Here is a 17,570-nt window from a genome sequence, read left to right as displayed (position 1 = left end):
CTCATTACAAGCATTCTTTCTCCATCTGGAAGAGGGCTCTCATTGCTGATAAGAACTCAAGTAACCGAGCAGCATTTCGGATTTCTGGGATTTCCACGGTAGATTAGGGATGAAATTTGTTGCAGGAAAATCAAAGGAAACATGAAATTGAAACAAAAAAAAAATCACGTATAAATCTAACTGTGAGAGAAGACCAAAGACTTCTTCATGGTAAATCACGTTTTTTTCTTGCTTACTACTAGTAAAAGCATGATTAGTATATGGTCCGTTTTCGGACAATTTGGCCGCATCTTATTACTAATGGCAGCATGTTTTGACACCCGGCCACGATGTTTTGAAAGCGTGGTTGCGGAACATGCGTTTTAGTGTATGGTTTGTTTTTGGACATCTTGGCCGCATCTTATTACTTATGGCCGCTACTTTTGGAAAGCGTGACGAGTATTGTTGTTGGATTTGTAGCAAAAAAAGAGGGGGAATATGCAGCAAAATGTCTCTTGGATTTGGAACCCAGTAATGCTGGCTATTACACTTAGTACTATTCAATTAATCTGTTGTTGAGAGGTGGGATAGAGTTGAAGAACTACGGAGATGTACGAATGACAATGATTTGATGAAGAACCCGGGATGGAGCTGCGTTGAAGCCAAAGGATGCATTCTGGACACAAGGAATCCAACCATTTTCTCCCACATACATTGCAAAAACTGTAAGAATTGTTTGTTCTCAGTGAAGGTTGTAGAGTCTTTTATGCCATGAAATGGAGATTTGGAAGGGAAAGCTCAACGAGGATTTGTTGGGCCTGTTTGAGATCGATCACACCCTCAAATGCCAGAAATCCATGAGCCCGGCCATGGATGTCATATATAGGAATGAAATTATTTTGTTTCCTTTTGAAATTGCACTACAACAAAAAACACCATTGGTGACATGCAAAAATGTCACCAAATGTCCAAATTTTGTCACCTATTGTCTTTGGTGACATAAGAAGAGGTGTCATTGTATCCATGACACTGAAAGTCAAGAGTGACAAAATTGTGTAGTTGTCACGGAATGTTATCAACAGTGACAAGAATTTGGTGTCACCGAAGACAAATTTTCCGTGACACAATTGTCACCGAAAGTAACAGTGACAACAATATGGTGTCACGAAAGAGAGATTTTCTGTGACAAATATGATTTTGTCACAGAGAGTAACAATGACAGCACCATATTGTCACGAAAGAGAGATTATTCTGACAAAGATTGTCACTAAAAGTACTTACCATGACAACCGATTGGGTGTCACCAATAACCTTTTGTAGTAGTAGACACACAACAATGACACTCTCTTTTGTCACCAAAAAGAGAACGTTCGCAGCAATACAATTTATTCCATATATTGTTTTCACCTGCTTGCAAATTAAATTTCAGATTTTTTTGTATCTTATAACTCAACTTAGCAAAACTTAAATTGCGAAGAAGCAAAATATCATTCAAATCAAATATCCATTAAGTCAACATTCATCATCCAACTTCAAAACGTTTCAAACATTCATCCTCTAACAATAACCACTTCAAACTTAACATTACCGAAACTACAAAACATCCATATATCCAAAAAGAACTCAAAACAAGTGTTCCATTTACTCCATCTTGGTGAGCTTCCAAAAATAACTACCAAAAAGTCTTCAACTCCATCTTGCGTAGCTTTCAAACATAACTACCAAAAAGTCTTCAGCTCCATTTTCGTTCTTCCAAAAAGCAACTCCATCTCCTTACTTACCTGTAAAAAATTGCAAAAAAAAATTAATTAATTATATATATAACGTTGTCCAACACATGGACACGCTCCGAACACACTTGCGTGGCTGTTCAAAACCAAGAAGCCCATCTTTTAGTTGTACAGCTTTTATATTGTACAGCTTTTATAAGCACATGAAAACTGCAACAACGACAAATGTGACCCTACAGCGAAGCATCCTACCGACTTCTAAAAGAAATTTACATCCTTCAGATTGTGACACATTTGATTGTCTACATCACGAGCTAATCTTGAAAAAAAAAAACCTTTCAGCCATCGAACGCGAATCAAGCTCATATAAGAATTTAACTATATTTTTTAATATATAAACGGTGTAAAAAAATAAGTGTTCCAATTTTCAATTCGTTTAAATCTGTGCGAAGATCTTATTTTTCTTATCATTTCATCCTAAATAGTCGTAATAAATTTTTGACTCTAAGACCTTTCAATGAGCATCCTAAGAGAGACCTGAAACTAAATAAAGAGCCTTAGGGTTCTCGTTGAAAGGCTTTAGAGCCAAAAATTTATTATGATCATTGAAGATAAAATGATAAAGAAAACAAGATCTTTGCACTGATTCAACCGGATTGAAAATCAAAACACTTAAATAATATTAAATAAATAAAAGAGAAAAAAAATATAAAAATTATTAATAAATAAAGGAGAAATAAGAGAAAATGGGGTTGGGGTATTTTTCGGGGTGGTGGTGGTGGGGGTGTCGGTTTGCATAGTAAGAATAAAAGTGAGTTGCCCCACTTTTGACTGAGATGTCTTGTTCTCATTGGTTGGGAGGAATTTGAATTGTACACGGACCCTACGTGTACAATTTAATCTCTTTAAGTAAACTATCAAAAGTACCCCTGTCACAACCTTTTCTCGTCCAAAACCCGTCCCCCAATCTTCTTCGCAGCAGACGAAACCCAACGCACGAACGCCACAATCAGATCCTCACTATGTACGACAACGCTTGAGTCCTCGTCGGCGATGGAGTCGACCATGGACGAAACACTACCAAACCGCTACTGCTGCCGAACACGACCTGGTCCAACCGTCGGCGGCGGTAAGAATTAAAAGAACGGTCCAAGGAAGACGCGGAGTTGAGGAGGGTTGGGTCGGAGTTGCGGGTGCAGATCGTGAAGGTCTTGTTGCGGACAAGGTCATGGCCGGCGAGGATCCGTTGTCTCTGCCTACGTCGTCTCTTCTTCTGTCTTGATATTCTTTGTCTTCTTATCAAAACCTTCGTTGGCGTCAATCGATCGGACGTATTCATGGCCGGTTAGAGAGGGCGGGGGGGTGATATGGCGTGAAGCGGTGGGACTACAAAAACCAACCATTACAAGAAAAGCCAAATCAGGGACAAAATTTACTAAAACAAAAAACAAAAACCCCAAGTCCAACAGTTGTAATCAGATTTCCGTTTGGAATGGTTATTTCTCTAGTGATTCTTGAATTTGCTATTTGATTTTGTTTTGGTTGTATCTATTTAAGATCTAATATTTGAATTTGCGTTCAAATTTTTCGAGCGGATTGCGTCTTTTTCGAATGGGTGAATTCTTCATTTGGGTGCAAATTGTGTCTTTTCTGAACGTGTGAATTTTCATTTGAGTGCGAATTGTGTCTTTTTTCAAAGATTTGAATTATGAGAGTGTGAATAGTGTAAATGAGTGTGAATTCGAAGGGTGTGAATTCTTGCAAAGGGGTGTGAATTCTGCAATGTGTGAATTCTTGGGGTATGTGAATTCTTGGAGTGTGAATTGTTGAGGTGTGAATTCTGCAAAGGAATGTGAATTCAAAGGGTGTGAATTCTTGCAAAGGGATGTGAATTCTGCAAAGCGTGAATTTTTGGAGGGTGTGAATTCTGCAAAGGAATGTGAATTCGAAGGGTGTAAATTCTTGCAAAGGGGTGTAAATTTTGCAAAGTGTGAATTCTTGGGGGTGTGAATTCTCGGGGGTATGAATTCAAAGGGTGTGAATTCTTGCAAAGGGGTGTGAATTCTGGAGGGTATAAATTCTTCAGAAAGGTGTGAATTCTGGGGGTGTAAAAAGTGACAAGGGTAAAATAGTAACAGCATATTTAGAAAGGGTCTAGATAGGATAGTATTGACAAAAAAGGGTTGGCATGGAATCCCATTCAAAAAATGGAACCGGCCTGTCATTCTCCGTTGAAATAGATCAATGAAAAGAAGAGGCACAACGAAATGATCAAAAAAGTGAAGCATAAATGAACACACAAACGCAGACCGGAGAGGAACTGAAGTAAGCAAGAACAAGATCGGCAGCTCCATCCCCTTTATAAATAATCCAATCATCCACATCTTTTTGCTCTACCGCCTCCTCCATCCACTGCAAGGATTTGCAATCAATACACTACAAAGTGAACAAACACATCTAAATGTATTATACACCTAGACGCATACATACACATATACCAAATCTTGTTTGCTTGAAGATTTCTAAGAATTTACCATTGGAATTGCAACAAAAGCCAACTACAATGAAAGCACATCAAGGAATTATGTTTCATCAAAGTGAACTCTGGTGTTTCTAACCCAGTTTACGAGACTAAGAACACCAACCAACCAGCCCAAACCAAGAACCACAGGTTACTTGCATATTTCAACCATTTCTAAACTTTTGAATCATGTATACTGGAAAATCAAAACATATGTCGATGAAACTTTCATGGATAAAACTCATGGAATCACTTCGTACGGGCTTCTTGTGCCCCTCTTATGCTTTAACAATCCTTATAATGTTCAAAGGATTGCCTTTTTTTAGTCACCTGCCAATTAAGACTAGAAAAACTCGGTAAGAAACAAATTAAAAATATTTGCTGCATCACATGTGCCCCAGACGCAATTTGAGTGCGCCCCCGGCGCATTAAAGTTGAGCCCAGACGCATCCACATTTTCTCCCTTTTTTAATGTGCCTCGGGCACATCCTATTTTCTTGAGAGCATTCACTTTTTTCTCTTTTGATGTAATGAACCACTGATTCCATGCCAACATGCTGGAAACTGCAAAACGGTGAGGGTTTGGAGTGCAACAATTCGCTATTTTAAAGAAATCATTCTTCGTTTTTGGAGAAATAGAGATGTGTTGGAGATGGATTAATTCAAAATGGAAACTCCATTATTCTGGTTCCAAATACAAATTATGCTTCCTCAATGGATGGTTGAGGCTCTAGATGGATTCTCCACCGACTGGTTTGCAAAAAGCGTGATGGCATATAAAAGAGTTGTTGCCGTTGTCATCACTTTTTGCTACTGCACTCACCCACTGGTGTTAATCCACTCTCTCTTTCCGATGTGGGTTGGCGTTCCAAGAGACGAGAGCGGCTCAACCGACGAGAAACTAGAAGAGGAAGAATTATCCAAGGCAGACCACTACTACAGTTGATTCTTTCCTTAACGTTCTTAAGTTAGAGAGGGTGCACTAAAATTACGTGTTTCCCCAACACCAGTGAATAGGAGCGGTTACGGAACATGCGTTTTCTTCTTGCTTACTATAGTAAAAGCGTAATTATTGTATGGTCTGTTTTCGGACATAGAGCCGCTTCTTATTACTCTTGGCCACATCGATTACTCATGGCCGCATGTTTTGACACCTGGCCGCGCTTTTTAGTAAAATCGTGACTGACATCTTGGCCTCATCTTATTACTCCTGCCGCTTGTTTTGATACTTGGCCGCGATTTTCTGAAAGCGTGACTAGATACTAGTCATCATGGCCGGAGCATTGGGCTTCCAGTGAGGATTGGGTTTTGAAGCGGGCCTCTAGGACTTAGTGGACTAAATTGAGCTAACCAGTTGGCCCACCTTATTTTAAGCCGAAACCCATTGAAATATATCAAAAAGAAAATAAACTTTCAAAAATCTTTGTGTCGGCCCAAAATATTTTTCTGGCTCTCTTTTGGGAATTTATACTTTTACAATATTAATGTTTCCCTATTTTTTTTTTTTGTCTTTATTCAATTTTCTTTTGCGTTAGTTAGTTTTGGTTCAAAGTTTTTTATGGATTATTGATTCGTTTCGACGAGAGAAATCGAAGAACTATAAAATTATGACCCAAACTCAAATTTTATTTAAAAAAAAGGCAAGAAAAAGTCTGAAAAATTTGAATATTATTTGGCCTTTTTTTGGATTTTTCCCAAAAATAATTGAGTTTGGGTCATAATTTTCCACTTCTCCGACCCATCTAGTCGAGACAAAACGATAGTTTACAAAAATTTGACACAAACTAACAAATGCAAAAAATAAAAATAAAAAATTGAATAAAGACAAAAAAAGATATTCCATTTGGCAGGAAAATAAAAATGTCTATGCAATTCATTCATGTAACATTTTAATAGAGAGACCTGTCCAAGTGACTGCCAAAGCATAAATCATAATTTTTTAGCCCTTCCAATTTCTTGCTTGAATGGAGTCAATGGATCACAAACGGGGCCAAAGATGCTGCCTAGCACCGAGGTGCCAAGTGGGTGCCAACCGTTCATTTTGGCACTGATTGCTCGTATTGAATCTGAGCGCATATAAATCTGAACCGTTCATTGCTTGATCAATATCCGAGTCGTCGATCGCTGAGATGAACGGTCGGATCGGCCACTCGAAACCGTTGCCAAGCACATACATCTCCAAATCCCAAGGATAGTAGTGTATTGTTAACCAACAATAAGTCTACATGCAGCTTTGCAATTTGTTGTGGCAACAAATTGCATGCTGTACCCCAGCATCAGTATGTTCATAACCTAACAGTGGGCTCAATACATGTTGTACAAACAGTTGCTCGGCTATTTCCCTGGTTGGTGCCGATACAAGGTCTTAAGTTTCTTTCCATGGAAGGCGCTCATCATTCGTCAGAGCCGGACGACCATCCTAGCTATCATATCTGTTTCTGGGAGATTCATTTCTAGGAGCCTTTTGTATGCGCTGTACCTTCCCAACCTACTCAAAATCGAAGCAAATTAATGTCGTATGTAACGAATGTAGGTACATTGCACCGTCTTCGTAATGAAGCATGTTACTATGGCCTCCCCTATTGACCCACTGTTATCTAACTCGTTTTATCTCCATTTTATTATAAAATTCAAGTTCATTTTACGGAGCACAAGGATGCATTTGCAGATTCAAACAATTCTTCAAAAGGAAGATCCCAATTCTCGGAAGGAAGAACTTGTTTGCTTTACTTTTGGAGTTTGGTAAAATGCTCAGTTGAATTATTGTATAATAAAAAATGAAACGAAGAGGCAAACTGAAATGATCAAAAGAGTGAAGAATAAATGAACATACAAATGCAAGCCGGAGAGGATCCGAAGTAAGCAAGAATAAGATTGGCTGCTCCTTCCCCTCTATAAATAATCCAATCATCAGCATCTTTTCGCTCTAACGCCACCTCCATCCACTGCAAGGATTCGGAATCAATACACTATAAAGTGAACAAACACATCTAAATACATTATACTCCTGGACGCATACATACACACATACCAAATCCTGTTTGCTTGCAGATTTCTAAGAATTTACCATTGGAATTGCAACAAAAGCCAATAATAGTGAAAGCACATCAAGGAATTACGTATGTTTCATCAAAGTGAACTCTGGTGTTTCTAACCCAGTTTACGAGAATAAGAACACCAATCAACCCGCCCAAACCAAGAACCACAGGTTACTTGCATATTTCAACCATTTCGAAACTTTTGAATCATGTATACCCGAAAATTAAAACATGTGTCAATGAAATCTTAATGGATGGAACTCATGGAATCACTTCCTACGGGTTTCTTGTGCCTCTGTTATGCTTTAACGATCCTTATAATGTTTAAGGGATTGCCTTTTTTAGTCTCCTGCCAATTCGAACTAGAAAAACTCGGCAAAAAAAAAAATTAAAAATATTTGTTGCATCACATGCTCCTAAGGGGCCCCAGGCGCACTTAAGTTGCGCCAGGGTGCATCTTCATTTTCTCTCTTTTTGTAATGTGATTCAGGCGCAATTGAACGTTCCTCGGGCGCATCCTTTTTTCTCTCATTTCATAATGCGCCTCAGGCACATTTGAACTGCTCCTCGAGAGCATTCACTTTTTTTCTCTTTTGATGTAATGAACCATTGAATTTCATGCCAACATCCAGTGGCTCATAGATTTCAAGAATTTGAAGGTGCAATTTTCCAGAAACAAACCCATGGATTGATCATTAGGCTTCAACGCAGCTCCACCTCGGCTTCTTCATCAAATCGTTGTCGTTCATACATCTCCGTACTTCTTTAAACAACAGCTTGAACTTTACCAAGTGTAGTAGCCAGCATTTTTAGGTTCCCAATCCAAGAGCCATTTTGCTACATATTCCCCTCATTTTTGATTCCCATGAACTCTACAGGCTGCCAATAGCTCTCCCAGAATCATACCAAATGCCCATTTCGAATCTCCATTTCAAGGGATAAAAGACTCTACAGCCTTCACTTAGAAGGCCAGACTCAAGAGTGGCTACAAGCAGATAATAAGCTCAAGAAAGTCATACTATTCGACTCCATTTCTTCTTCCACCATTTGACGAAAAAAATGCAGGGCTTCGTAACCTAGCCCATGGGCTCCATAGCCCTCAATCATCGATTTCCATGTCACGAGTTCTCTATTTATCACGCTATCACAAATAGTCTAGCATAAGAAATGCTTCCACTTCATGCGTACATGTTTAGGATAAGCATGGATGACCTAGGATGATTTGGCATTATCAGTAAAACTAAAACTGATATTTGGGGTGAGCTCAAATCCAAGGTTCAGAAACTATGGGGTCCATTATCTCCTACACAAGTTAAAAAGCATTGAAGAACAAATTATGGATCATGTAATCTGAGAATCAAAGCATATGTCAATGAAATTTTCATGGATGGAACTCATGGAATCACTTCGTTCGGGCTTCTTGTGCCTCTCTTATGCTTTAGGAATCCTTATAATGATAAAAGAATTGCCTTTTTTAGTAGCCTGCTAGTTCGGACTAGTAAAACTCAGTAAGAAACAAATTAAAATCTTTGCTGCATCACAACTCCTCAGGCGCAAGTCGAGTGCGCCCCAAGCGCGTTTAAATTGCGCCCGGGCGCATCCACATTTTCTCTCTTTTTGTAATGTGCCTCGGGCACATCCTATTTTCTCTCATTTCATAATGCGCCTCAGGCGCATTTGAATTGCTCCTCGTGGGAGCATTCACTTTTTTCTCTTTTAACGTAATGAACCACTGAATTCCATGCCAACATGCTCAAAAGTGCAAAATATTTTAACTGTGAACTCCATAATTCTGGTTCCAAATACAAATTATGCTTCCTCAATGGATGGTTGAGGTTCTAGATGGATTCTCCACCGACTGGTTTGTAGTTGCAAAGGCCGACTGGAAATTGGTGTTTAATTGTTTCTTCGAACGGAAGTGAGTAGGCTTCGCACTGGTAATTTGCACATCAAAGGCCGGTTTTGGCGGATTGGTCGGTTTCGACGGTTCGATTAATCTGCTGGGCAGCCCTAACTTGTGTGGTGTACTCGATCCGTGTAAAGAAATCAACAAAAAGAGTGTTTATTTAGTGCCCTGGGCACCCCCACCACCTTCCTCTATTATCACACATTGCCGTAAAGTTCATACACGTAATATTGGACCTCGTGTCAATGTATGAGGCAGACGGACTTATAGTGCTGTCACTTAATAATTTCTTGAATAAAAAAAGTGTGTTGATGGCCCACGAAATATGTCGCTACATAATTTATTAGAAGTGCAAGCAGATAGAAATTTTACATGATACTCCGGAGTGTTGAACAACTAAAGTGTGGCTCACCTATTTAATCAAAGTTTGTGCTCGCTGCTAACCCCTGAAATAAATCAATTTACTGCATCACTAGATATATCTTCTTGCCCTTTTCTCTCCCCATTCATAAATCCCTCCACAAATATGTAGTGTAAATTCAAACTATAGCACTCAATATCGACATATCTTGATCACCATGTTTTAGGAGAAAGAAGAAAAAAGAGATTGGCAAGACGTTCAATCAGCCATGAGGCCTTTGGCCAAACCGCATCAAGGGGATGTGCTTTAAGTGCTAGGAAAAAGGAAGTTGGGAGTTCTACTCCCCCTCCAAGATGTTGATCTAGCTATTTAACACTAATAAATTTCGCCGAGAAAAAAAAAAGACGTTCAACCTAGACCCCTAAAAGGATGGAAAACCAGCTATCAACAGGCCTAATTAGAGTTTTTTTTTCTAATTCCAACCAATCTGATGGTCACTAAATTCAGTAGTTACAACTGTAATTGGGGCACAAGGACTCACAAGTTGATCAAAGGTTTCAAACTGACGGCACAAACCAAGCAAAATGTGCAAAACCCAGTTTGCGGTTTGTTTCCCACGTTGACTAAGCAGAAAAAAAGAGGAGACGGAATGTGACTATAAAACAAGAGTCCTAGCATAAGAGAAAGCATATCTTTCTCGGCCTCCTGGCTAACATCAAGTGTAGTATTTGTTCTTATTAGTTTAATATCTGATATGTGGACCGTAGGCTCACTTTTTATTAAATAAATTATTTTTTTGAGGGGGAGGGCCCACTACAGTAGCAAGCTACCGGAGGCACTTATGCGTTTCTTTGGTGTTGCACTATTGCCTTGGCCTGGCGCACCCCACCCAAACCAAGTTCAAAGGTTTCTGCTACTTTCAGTACTTTGTGTCAAGAAACAAATTAGTTGGCTTGACATCTATAGATGTGTGTAAGTATTTTGTCAACTGTTTAATTGCGGGGCTAAGGTCTCTTTCCCTCTTAGTTTGTAAGCAGGTCATCAATTAGCTGACATGATATTAAATTAATTTTTTGAGGGGGAGGGACCACTACAGTAGCTTGCTATTGGGGTCTCTTGAGTGTCGCTTTGGCATGGTGCACTCCATCCAAACCAAGTTTAAATCACATCAAGGCTGTATGTATTTGGGTTAAGGATTCTTGGATGGAATTAAGGAGGAACAGGCAAAGGGAAAAGCCTAACGTTAAACTTTGGTTTCTCAATCGTTCCATTCCCCTATCGCTTCTTATCGTTGTGAATTGTAGCACCCCTTCCCCTATCCCCTCCTTTCAATTGACAAAAAAAAAAAAAACTGTTCCAATCCCCTTGATATATCCCATCAAAGATCTTTGATACAAATAAAGCCAGATAGAGTTCAACAAGTTGAGCATGAAAGGATAAAAATAGTGCAGACCTTCCTTCTGCAGGCCACTCCACGGATTAAAGCATGTTGCTAACTAGCCGATTTCACGGGTATTGGTTCTTCCTCCGCGTTCACTAGCAAAAAAGGAGAAGGTTAATTGATACAACAAAAGGTACAACACACAAGTACGAGGTTAGAAGTTGAAAGCTATGCTAGATACGGTTGCGACTTGTTCGAGTCCCTCTCTTTTCAGCCCATCAACCATGTGACGGTGTGAGCATTAGTACCACAAGCTAATTGAAGAAAACCTACCAAGTGAAAAGAACGTTTGAGCTTGGAACAAAACCAAAAACTGACAACAATTTATTCAACGAATTATTCTTGAAAAGAATGCTGCCATTGATGAGAAATAATTTGATGATGAGTAATTTTACATTGTATATGAAATCCTTAGGTGAAGTAATTTGATTGGAGATCGATCCAAATTGTTCAATGAAATCTTCATGGATGGTACTCTTGGAAACTTTTCGTGCTGGCTTCTTGTGCATCTCTTTTGCTTGAAAAATCCTTGTACTAATGTTTATAGGCTGGCCTTTTATAGTCTCCAGCCAACTAGGACTAAAAAAAACCACTGAAAAAAGATGCATCACATGAACCTCAGGCGCATTTGAATTGCGCCCAGGTGTGCATCCTGCTTTGCACTCTTTTCGTAAGGCGCATTTAAGTTGCGCCCCGGCCGGCACACCCAAAATTTCTTCTATTTTGTAATGTGTCTCAGGCGCAATTGAATTGTTCCCTGGGCACATCCTACTTTTCCTCTTTTTGTAATGCGCCTTGGGAGCATTCAGTTATTCTTTTTTTTTTTGATGTAATGAACTACTGAAATAGACATTCAATTTCGAGGGTAAAATGGTCACTTCTTTTGATGTACAAATGATTTTTTATCCAAATTACTTGGGATAGAAAGTAAATTGGACAAGCTTTCTAACGGTTTAAACCACGCACAAAATGGAGTTCGGGGGTGTCCGGGACAAATCTGCAAAGTTCGAGCAACATTAACGCGTCCCAGGCGCAATCATTCGCGCCCAGGCGCATTTCAATGCGCCCGGGCGCATCTTGAACATTTCACAACATAACCCAACTTTGCGAACTTGCTCCAGACACTCCTGAACTCCAATTTGCTCGTGGTTTGAACCGTTAGAAAGCTTTTTCACTCTACTTTCCTACCAAATTAATTTTGATGAAAATAATTTGTACATCAAAATACATGACCATTTTATCCTCAATTGGTCGGGAAAAAAATTATTTCAATAAAATGCTTGTACTGTTTTCATTTTAAATCGGATTAAGACCAATTATATAACAATAAATAAGGATTTCACTATATTAAAAGATGATGAAAATGAACAATTAAAATAATAAAGTTTTATTTATGTAAAGTTGGTCGAAGAAAGAGCGATTCAAAGATCATCAGAGCGACAAAGGCTAAAGTACATTTTCGTACATTCTAAGTTCCATTTGAGGCACACATCCTCAGTTCTAGGGTACTCGTTCATTAATTCTGTAAGAGTGCCCACAAGATTAATTGAGCTCTCCACACTTCATTAAATAATCAAAGACCGTTTCATCATCAGGATTCACCCGAGGCAAGACTTGTGGTGAGGGTGAGAGATAACCTAAGGGAGTCGAGCTCAGAGGGGTGCTCCTCAAGTGAGTTTTTTGTAATGTTATTGCGTATGATATATCCTATTATAAGTTTCTCTCCATTCGAGTGAGAGTGTTTGGTTTTGATCATTGACATAGTACATGACCATGAGTCATAGATGATCTGATGTCAACAAGGATTCTGCAGGTTAGGCTCCCTATGTATGTCCAGAGACTTTCCCTAGACGGTTGCTGAAAGAAAGAACTTGAGAAAGTATTTAGCCATAGTCGAACACGTAGCCAGGCTTTTCATCCAAGGAATGATGTAGCAATCATTATCGAAATATCTTGATCGTCATGTTTTTAGAGAAGGAAGAAAAAAGAGAGTAGCAAGATGTTCAACCTTGACCCCTAATAAAGGATGGAAACCTGTAGCTATCTAAACAATGATGTAATTGGGTCACACGGATTCACGAGGTGCTCAGAGGCTTCAAACAACCGAGTGGAATAGACGACACAAACCAAGCAGAATGTGCAAAAGCAGCAAAATCCAGTTTGTTACATTGGAGTTTGTTTCGCACATCGCCTAAGCAAAAAAACGAGGCGAGAAAACGCAACTATAAAATAAGCAAGCCAAGAGAAGAGAAGACATACCTTTCTTGGCCTTCTGGCTAAGATCAAGTGTAGTATCTATTCTTATTAGATCAATATCAGATATGTGGGCCATCGGCTCACTCTTTATTAAGTTAATTTTTTGAGGGGGACGGTCCCCTACAGTAGCGCTACTAGCTGGGGCATCTCATGCGTTGCCTTGGTGTTGCACTATTGCCTTGGCTCGGCGCACCCCACTGATTAGCACCCAAGATTGTATAATCTTGGTGCTCAAATCCTCTAACTTGTGGCTTTTATCTATTTAAGTAGTCGTTTTTTATCCCATATTGCACGTAAGGTGTTTATATGTGTGTTTCAGGTAAAGCGTGCTAATAAGGCGGTTTTTAACACCAAGGAACGCTCCGGAGTGCGGCCTAGCATCCCACCGTCCGACGGCACTCATTTCATCGCTAACGGAGCCTAAACAGTGCTATAAGAAACCTTGGAGAATGGCAGGTATAAGAAACCTTGGAGAACGGCAGGTGGTCAATTATGACATGGAGCAAGCCATAGCTCATGAAGCAAGGCGAACGCGTCAAGGATGGTTTCGAGGAAATCCGTGGGACCAAGGCCTTATGCCACACCTACGCCAAGTCCCATTGGTCAAGTAATCAAGCATCGAATGGCCATTGGGGCACCACAAGGCTTGAAGTGCCAAGTTGTTCCCATTTTGCAGAAAACAGAGAAAGGTATCGGTACCTCAAAAACATGGTACCGGTACCATGTTGCTGAAATTGAAGACAGTTGAGTTGGTACCGGTACCAATGCCCTTCGACCAACACTTTTTTGCTGAAATTTTCAACCTTCCATATATGGAAAGTTTCTACTTCTAGTATGTTTTTGGGATATTTTGGGGGCCTTTTTGTCAATTGTAAGGCTGATTTTATAAGCCCTATAAATAGGCTTGTATGCCATTTATGGAAAGGATGGCCATTAGTTAGTTTTTAGGCCTAATTAAGTTTTCTAGTTTTTGATATAGGTTTCTCCTTAGCTTTGTTTCAAGCTTTTCTTACTTGTCTCCTTTAAGAACACCAGCAAGCAATTGTGTTACGTTAATTTCTCAAGTATTAAAGTTGTTCGTGTGGTTTGGATCTTCTATAAAATCTACTTTATTTTTGTTTTCATCGGTGAATCATGTTTTCTTTGTTTAACTCTTTTTCTAGTCTTTTTGCTATGAGTGAGTAGTATATAGGTTTGGTCATGGGGTGAGGTTGTACTCTATGACTTAATTGTTTAAATGGTTTCTCTTAACTTTAGCTTAATTTCAAGGTTTTGAATGAATTAAACCCATGATGTCTAGATTTGATCATGGGGTTGGTGGCTTCTCTGATCAATGAAGTTTATCACCTCGTGCTACGAGCTTGATAATCCTACGCGTGCGAACGATTCTTTTTCGTCTCTCACCTGCGTTAAATGAGTTCAATTTGAATCAGAGTTTTGAGTTAAGTTATAAGTAGTCTCCAGTTCTTAATTCTTCTAGTGGAATCCGAACGGTTTCGGTCCACTCTTGAGTTAGATGAAGGAACCGTTTGACGGCTAAGTCATGGGTAATCGATCCCTTTGACTTGATCATCTCTAATCTAGTTTAAATCCAAGTTTTAATATTGTCATTCAATCAAATATCAAAGTTGGCCGCTTGAACGCCACTACTCTCTACGCAACTTCTATTCCAAATTCGCTTAAGAAGATTTCTCTGTGGGAACGATTCCGGTCTTACCGGTTATTATGCTTTCAACGACCTAGCCCTACGCTTGGGGTGTGAACCTTTCTAAGAGGTTAGGTTGTGACGAAGCACCGACCCAAACCAAGTTCAAAGGTTTCTGCTACTTCGTGTCTAGAACCAAATCCGTTTAATTGCTGGGCTAAGGTCTCTTTCCCTATCAGTTTGTTTTGGTGGGTCTGTTCTAAACTTTGTAGTTTTTGTAACTTGGTTTTGGTTTTCATGAATTTTGACTTGCCTAGGAAAAAAATAAAAACCGACCCCAAAAATACGAAAAACTCTCAGTACAAAATTTCGATCACTTTTTTAGGTCCAAGATAGAGCTCAATGAAAATCACAAGCACAATGCCCCCAGGTCGAAGAACCACATATTCTACTTGCCTATTTCAACCATTTTTAAACTTTTGAATCATGTATATACCTGCAAATAAAAATATCTGTCAATGAAATCTTCATGGTGCTGATCAAAAAAAAGAAAAGAAATCTTCATGGATGGAATTCATGGAATCACTTCGTACGGACTTCTTGTGCCTCTCTTACGCTTTAACAATCCTTATAATGATTAAAGGGTTGCCTTTTTTAGTCCTCTGTCAATTCGGACTAGAAAAACTCAGTAGAACACAAAATAAAAATATTTGCTGCATCAAATGCGCCTCATCCACATTTCCTCTCATTTCTTGATTGAGCCTCAAGCGCATTTGAATTGCTCCTCGGGAGCGTTCACTTTTTTGTCTTTTGCTGTAATGTACCACAGAATTCCATGCCAGTATGCTCAAAAGTGCAAAATGTTTTAGCTATGAACTCCATAATTCTTGACCCAAAAAAAAAAAAACAAGAACAAAAACTCCAGAGGTCATTGGTTCTTGTGTTTCACAACTAGACCTTGCTTCACCTTGCATTTTGTTAAAGCAATTGTCAACTTCCACAATCTATCTATCTATCTATCTATCAATATACTATATAGAAATGTAGTTGAAACCAAAAGTCACTCAATCCTCAATCCTAAATTCCTAGAAGTTTGAAATTTTTTTTTAACAAAAAAAGAAAGAGAGAGAAAAACGTGGGGAGGTGGAGAGAGAGAGAGAGAGAGAGAGAGAGAGAGAGGGGGGGAGGGAGAGAGACTTAGAAAAATTATTCTATGCCCAGCAGGAGTCTCTTCACGTAGTACTCCTAATTCATCAAACATGAGACCAAAAAATTATTAAACTATATTTTTTTATCACTAGCGTTGTATCCATTAGATACATGGGATAAAAAAAAATAAAAAATCAATATTATTTTTTTATCCCATGCATTAAACGTGTACAATGTTTGATTTTTATTTATTTTTTGTTACAAATTAGTTTGATTTAATATTTTTGGAAGTAATTTAATTTGATTTAATATTTGTTCAGTACACAGAACCAAAAAAATTCACATTGATATTTTTTTCTTAAACTATCTTTCTTGGGGGCCTATTAAGGGGGCAGCATGTGTGTTGGGCCAATCTAGGCCATTCATACTTGCAATGGATGACTCAAATTGCATCTCAATTGAACAGCTCTCGACCATCCATTGTTGTTCTGCTGAGATGCAATATGAGCCGTCTAATGCCGAGCATGGACAGTCCGGAATGGCCTAACTCGCATGTTGTTCTAGAGGGATAGCACGCACCCCAGGTTCCCGTTTGATGCACGGAACAAAATAGTTGTGTGATTATGCTACAAAATATTGAGCTCACACAAAATTTGTTGTTTGTCCCGTGCATCGAACGGGAACGACGCTAGTATACTGTCTTGAAATGTACGAAGAAACAACATCCCTTCTATCAATTTCACTGAAAACGATTTCTACCGCATCAATATTACCCGTATTACTATACATTTTTAAATTTGAGTTGTAACATTGCATAGTTTGTGAACGAATCCATTGCATAGTTTGAAAGACTGAAAGCATGACTACAAGTTGTAACATCGCATAGTTTGTGAACGAATCATTTATCCTTCACAAAGAGAACAACGTTCGACGAAACAGATTTACAGTATCACTTGCATTCAAGCAAACTTATGCAAAAAATAGAACTTACTTGAGAATATCAATTTTCTAAATTAAAGGAATTAATATTCACGCTCTTTCTTTTTGGAGTGTGAATATCAATTTTCTAAATTAAATATTTTTTTATTTATTTGTTCCGGTAAGATTTTTATTTTTTAAGTACTTAATTTTTATTTTACAAAATATATCATTCTCTCGTAATATATCAATTTTAATTCAAAAAATAAGTAATTATTTGAGTTAGTAAAATACACCTCCAATTAGAGTTGGGTCACAAGTCCGACTATTAGTACCGAATATTGGGGTACCTATTACTTTGATAAAAAAAAATCATTAATCTGCGCTAGCTAGTCAATAGAGAATGAACTTAATTGGTTTACAGAAAATTTTCATGAATAGAGAATGTTAGGAATCCGTTGTGACGGCACTAAAGATTGAAGTTGTAATGTGGTGGCAGTAAACTGAAATATAGAATATACTATCAATCCTTTTCGGTGTTCTCGTTTGGAAATATTCCCAATTTTTGTTGTGTTGAAAGTTTTAGCAAGACACCCAATTTTGAATTTGAAAAAATATTTAAGCCT

The 17,570-nt window shown here is 38.6% G+C and overlaps 1 protein-coding gene and 2 non-coding genes across 3 annotated transcripts in view; 2 read left to right on the top strand and 1 right to left on the bottom strand.

Annotated features, from left to right (window-relative positions):
* The window catches only part of LOC131328274 (pentatricopeptide repeat-containing protein At2g03880, mitochondrial-like), a 47,905-nt gene that overhangs the window by 3,580 nt on the left and 26,755 nt on the right, over positions 1-17,570 (bottom strand). The gene's annotated exons all lie outside the window — the stretch shown is intronic.
* On the top strand, positions 10,224-10,424 carry LOC131331592 (U2 spliceosomal RNA). The gene has a single exon (XR_009201407.1). It is a non-coding gene; the product is annotated as a U2 spliceosomal RNA (small nuclear RNA).
* LOC131331713 (U2 spliceosomal RNA) lies at positions 13,232-13,430 on the top strand. The gene has a single exon (XR_009201512.1). It is a non-coding gene; the product is annotated as a U2 spliceosomal RNA (small nuclear RNA).

This window comes from Rhododendron vialii, chromosome 6a (genome assembly GCF_030253575.1).
Source record: "Rhododendron vialii isolate Sample 1 chromosome 6a, ASM3025357v1".
Lineage (NCBI taxonomy): Eukaryota > Viridiplantae > Streptophyta > Magnoliopsida > Ericales > Ericaceae > Rhododendron > Rhododendron vialii.
This window is presented reverse-complemented; position numbering and strand designations above follow the sequence as displayed.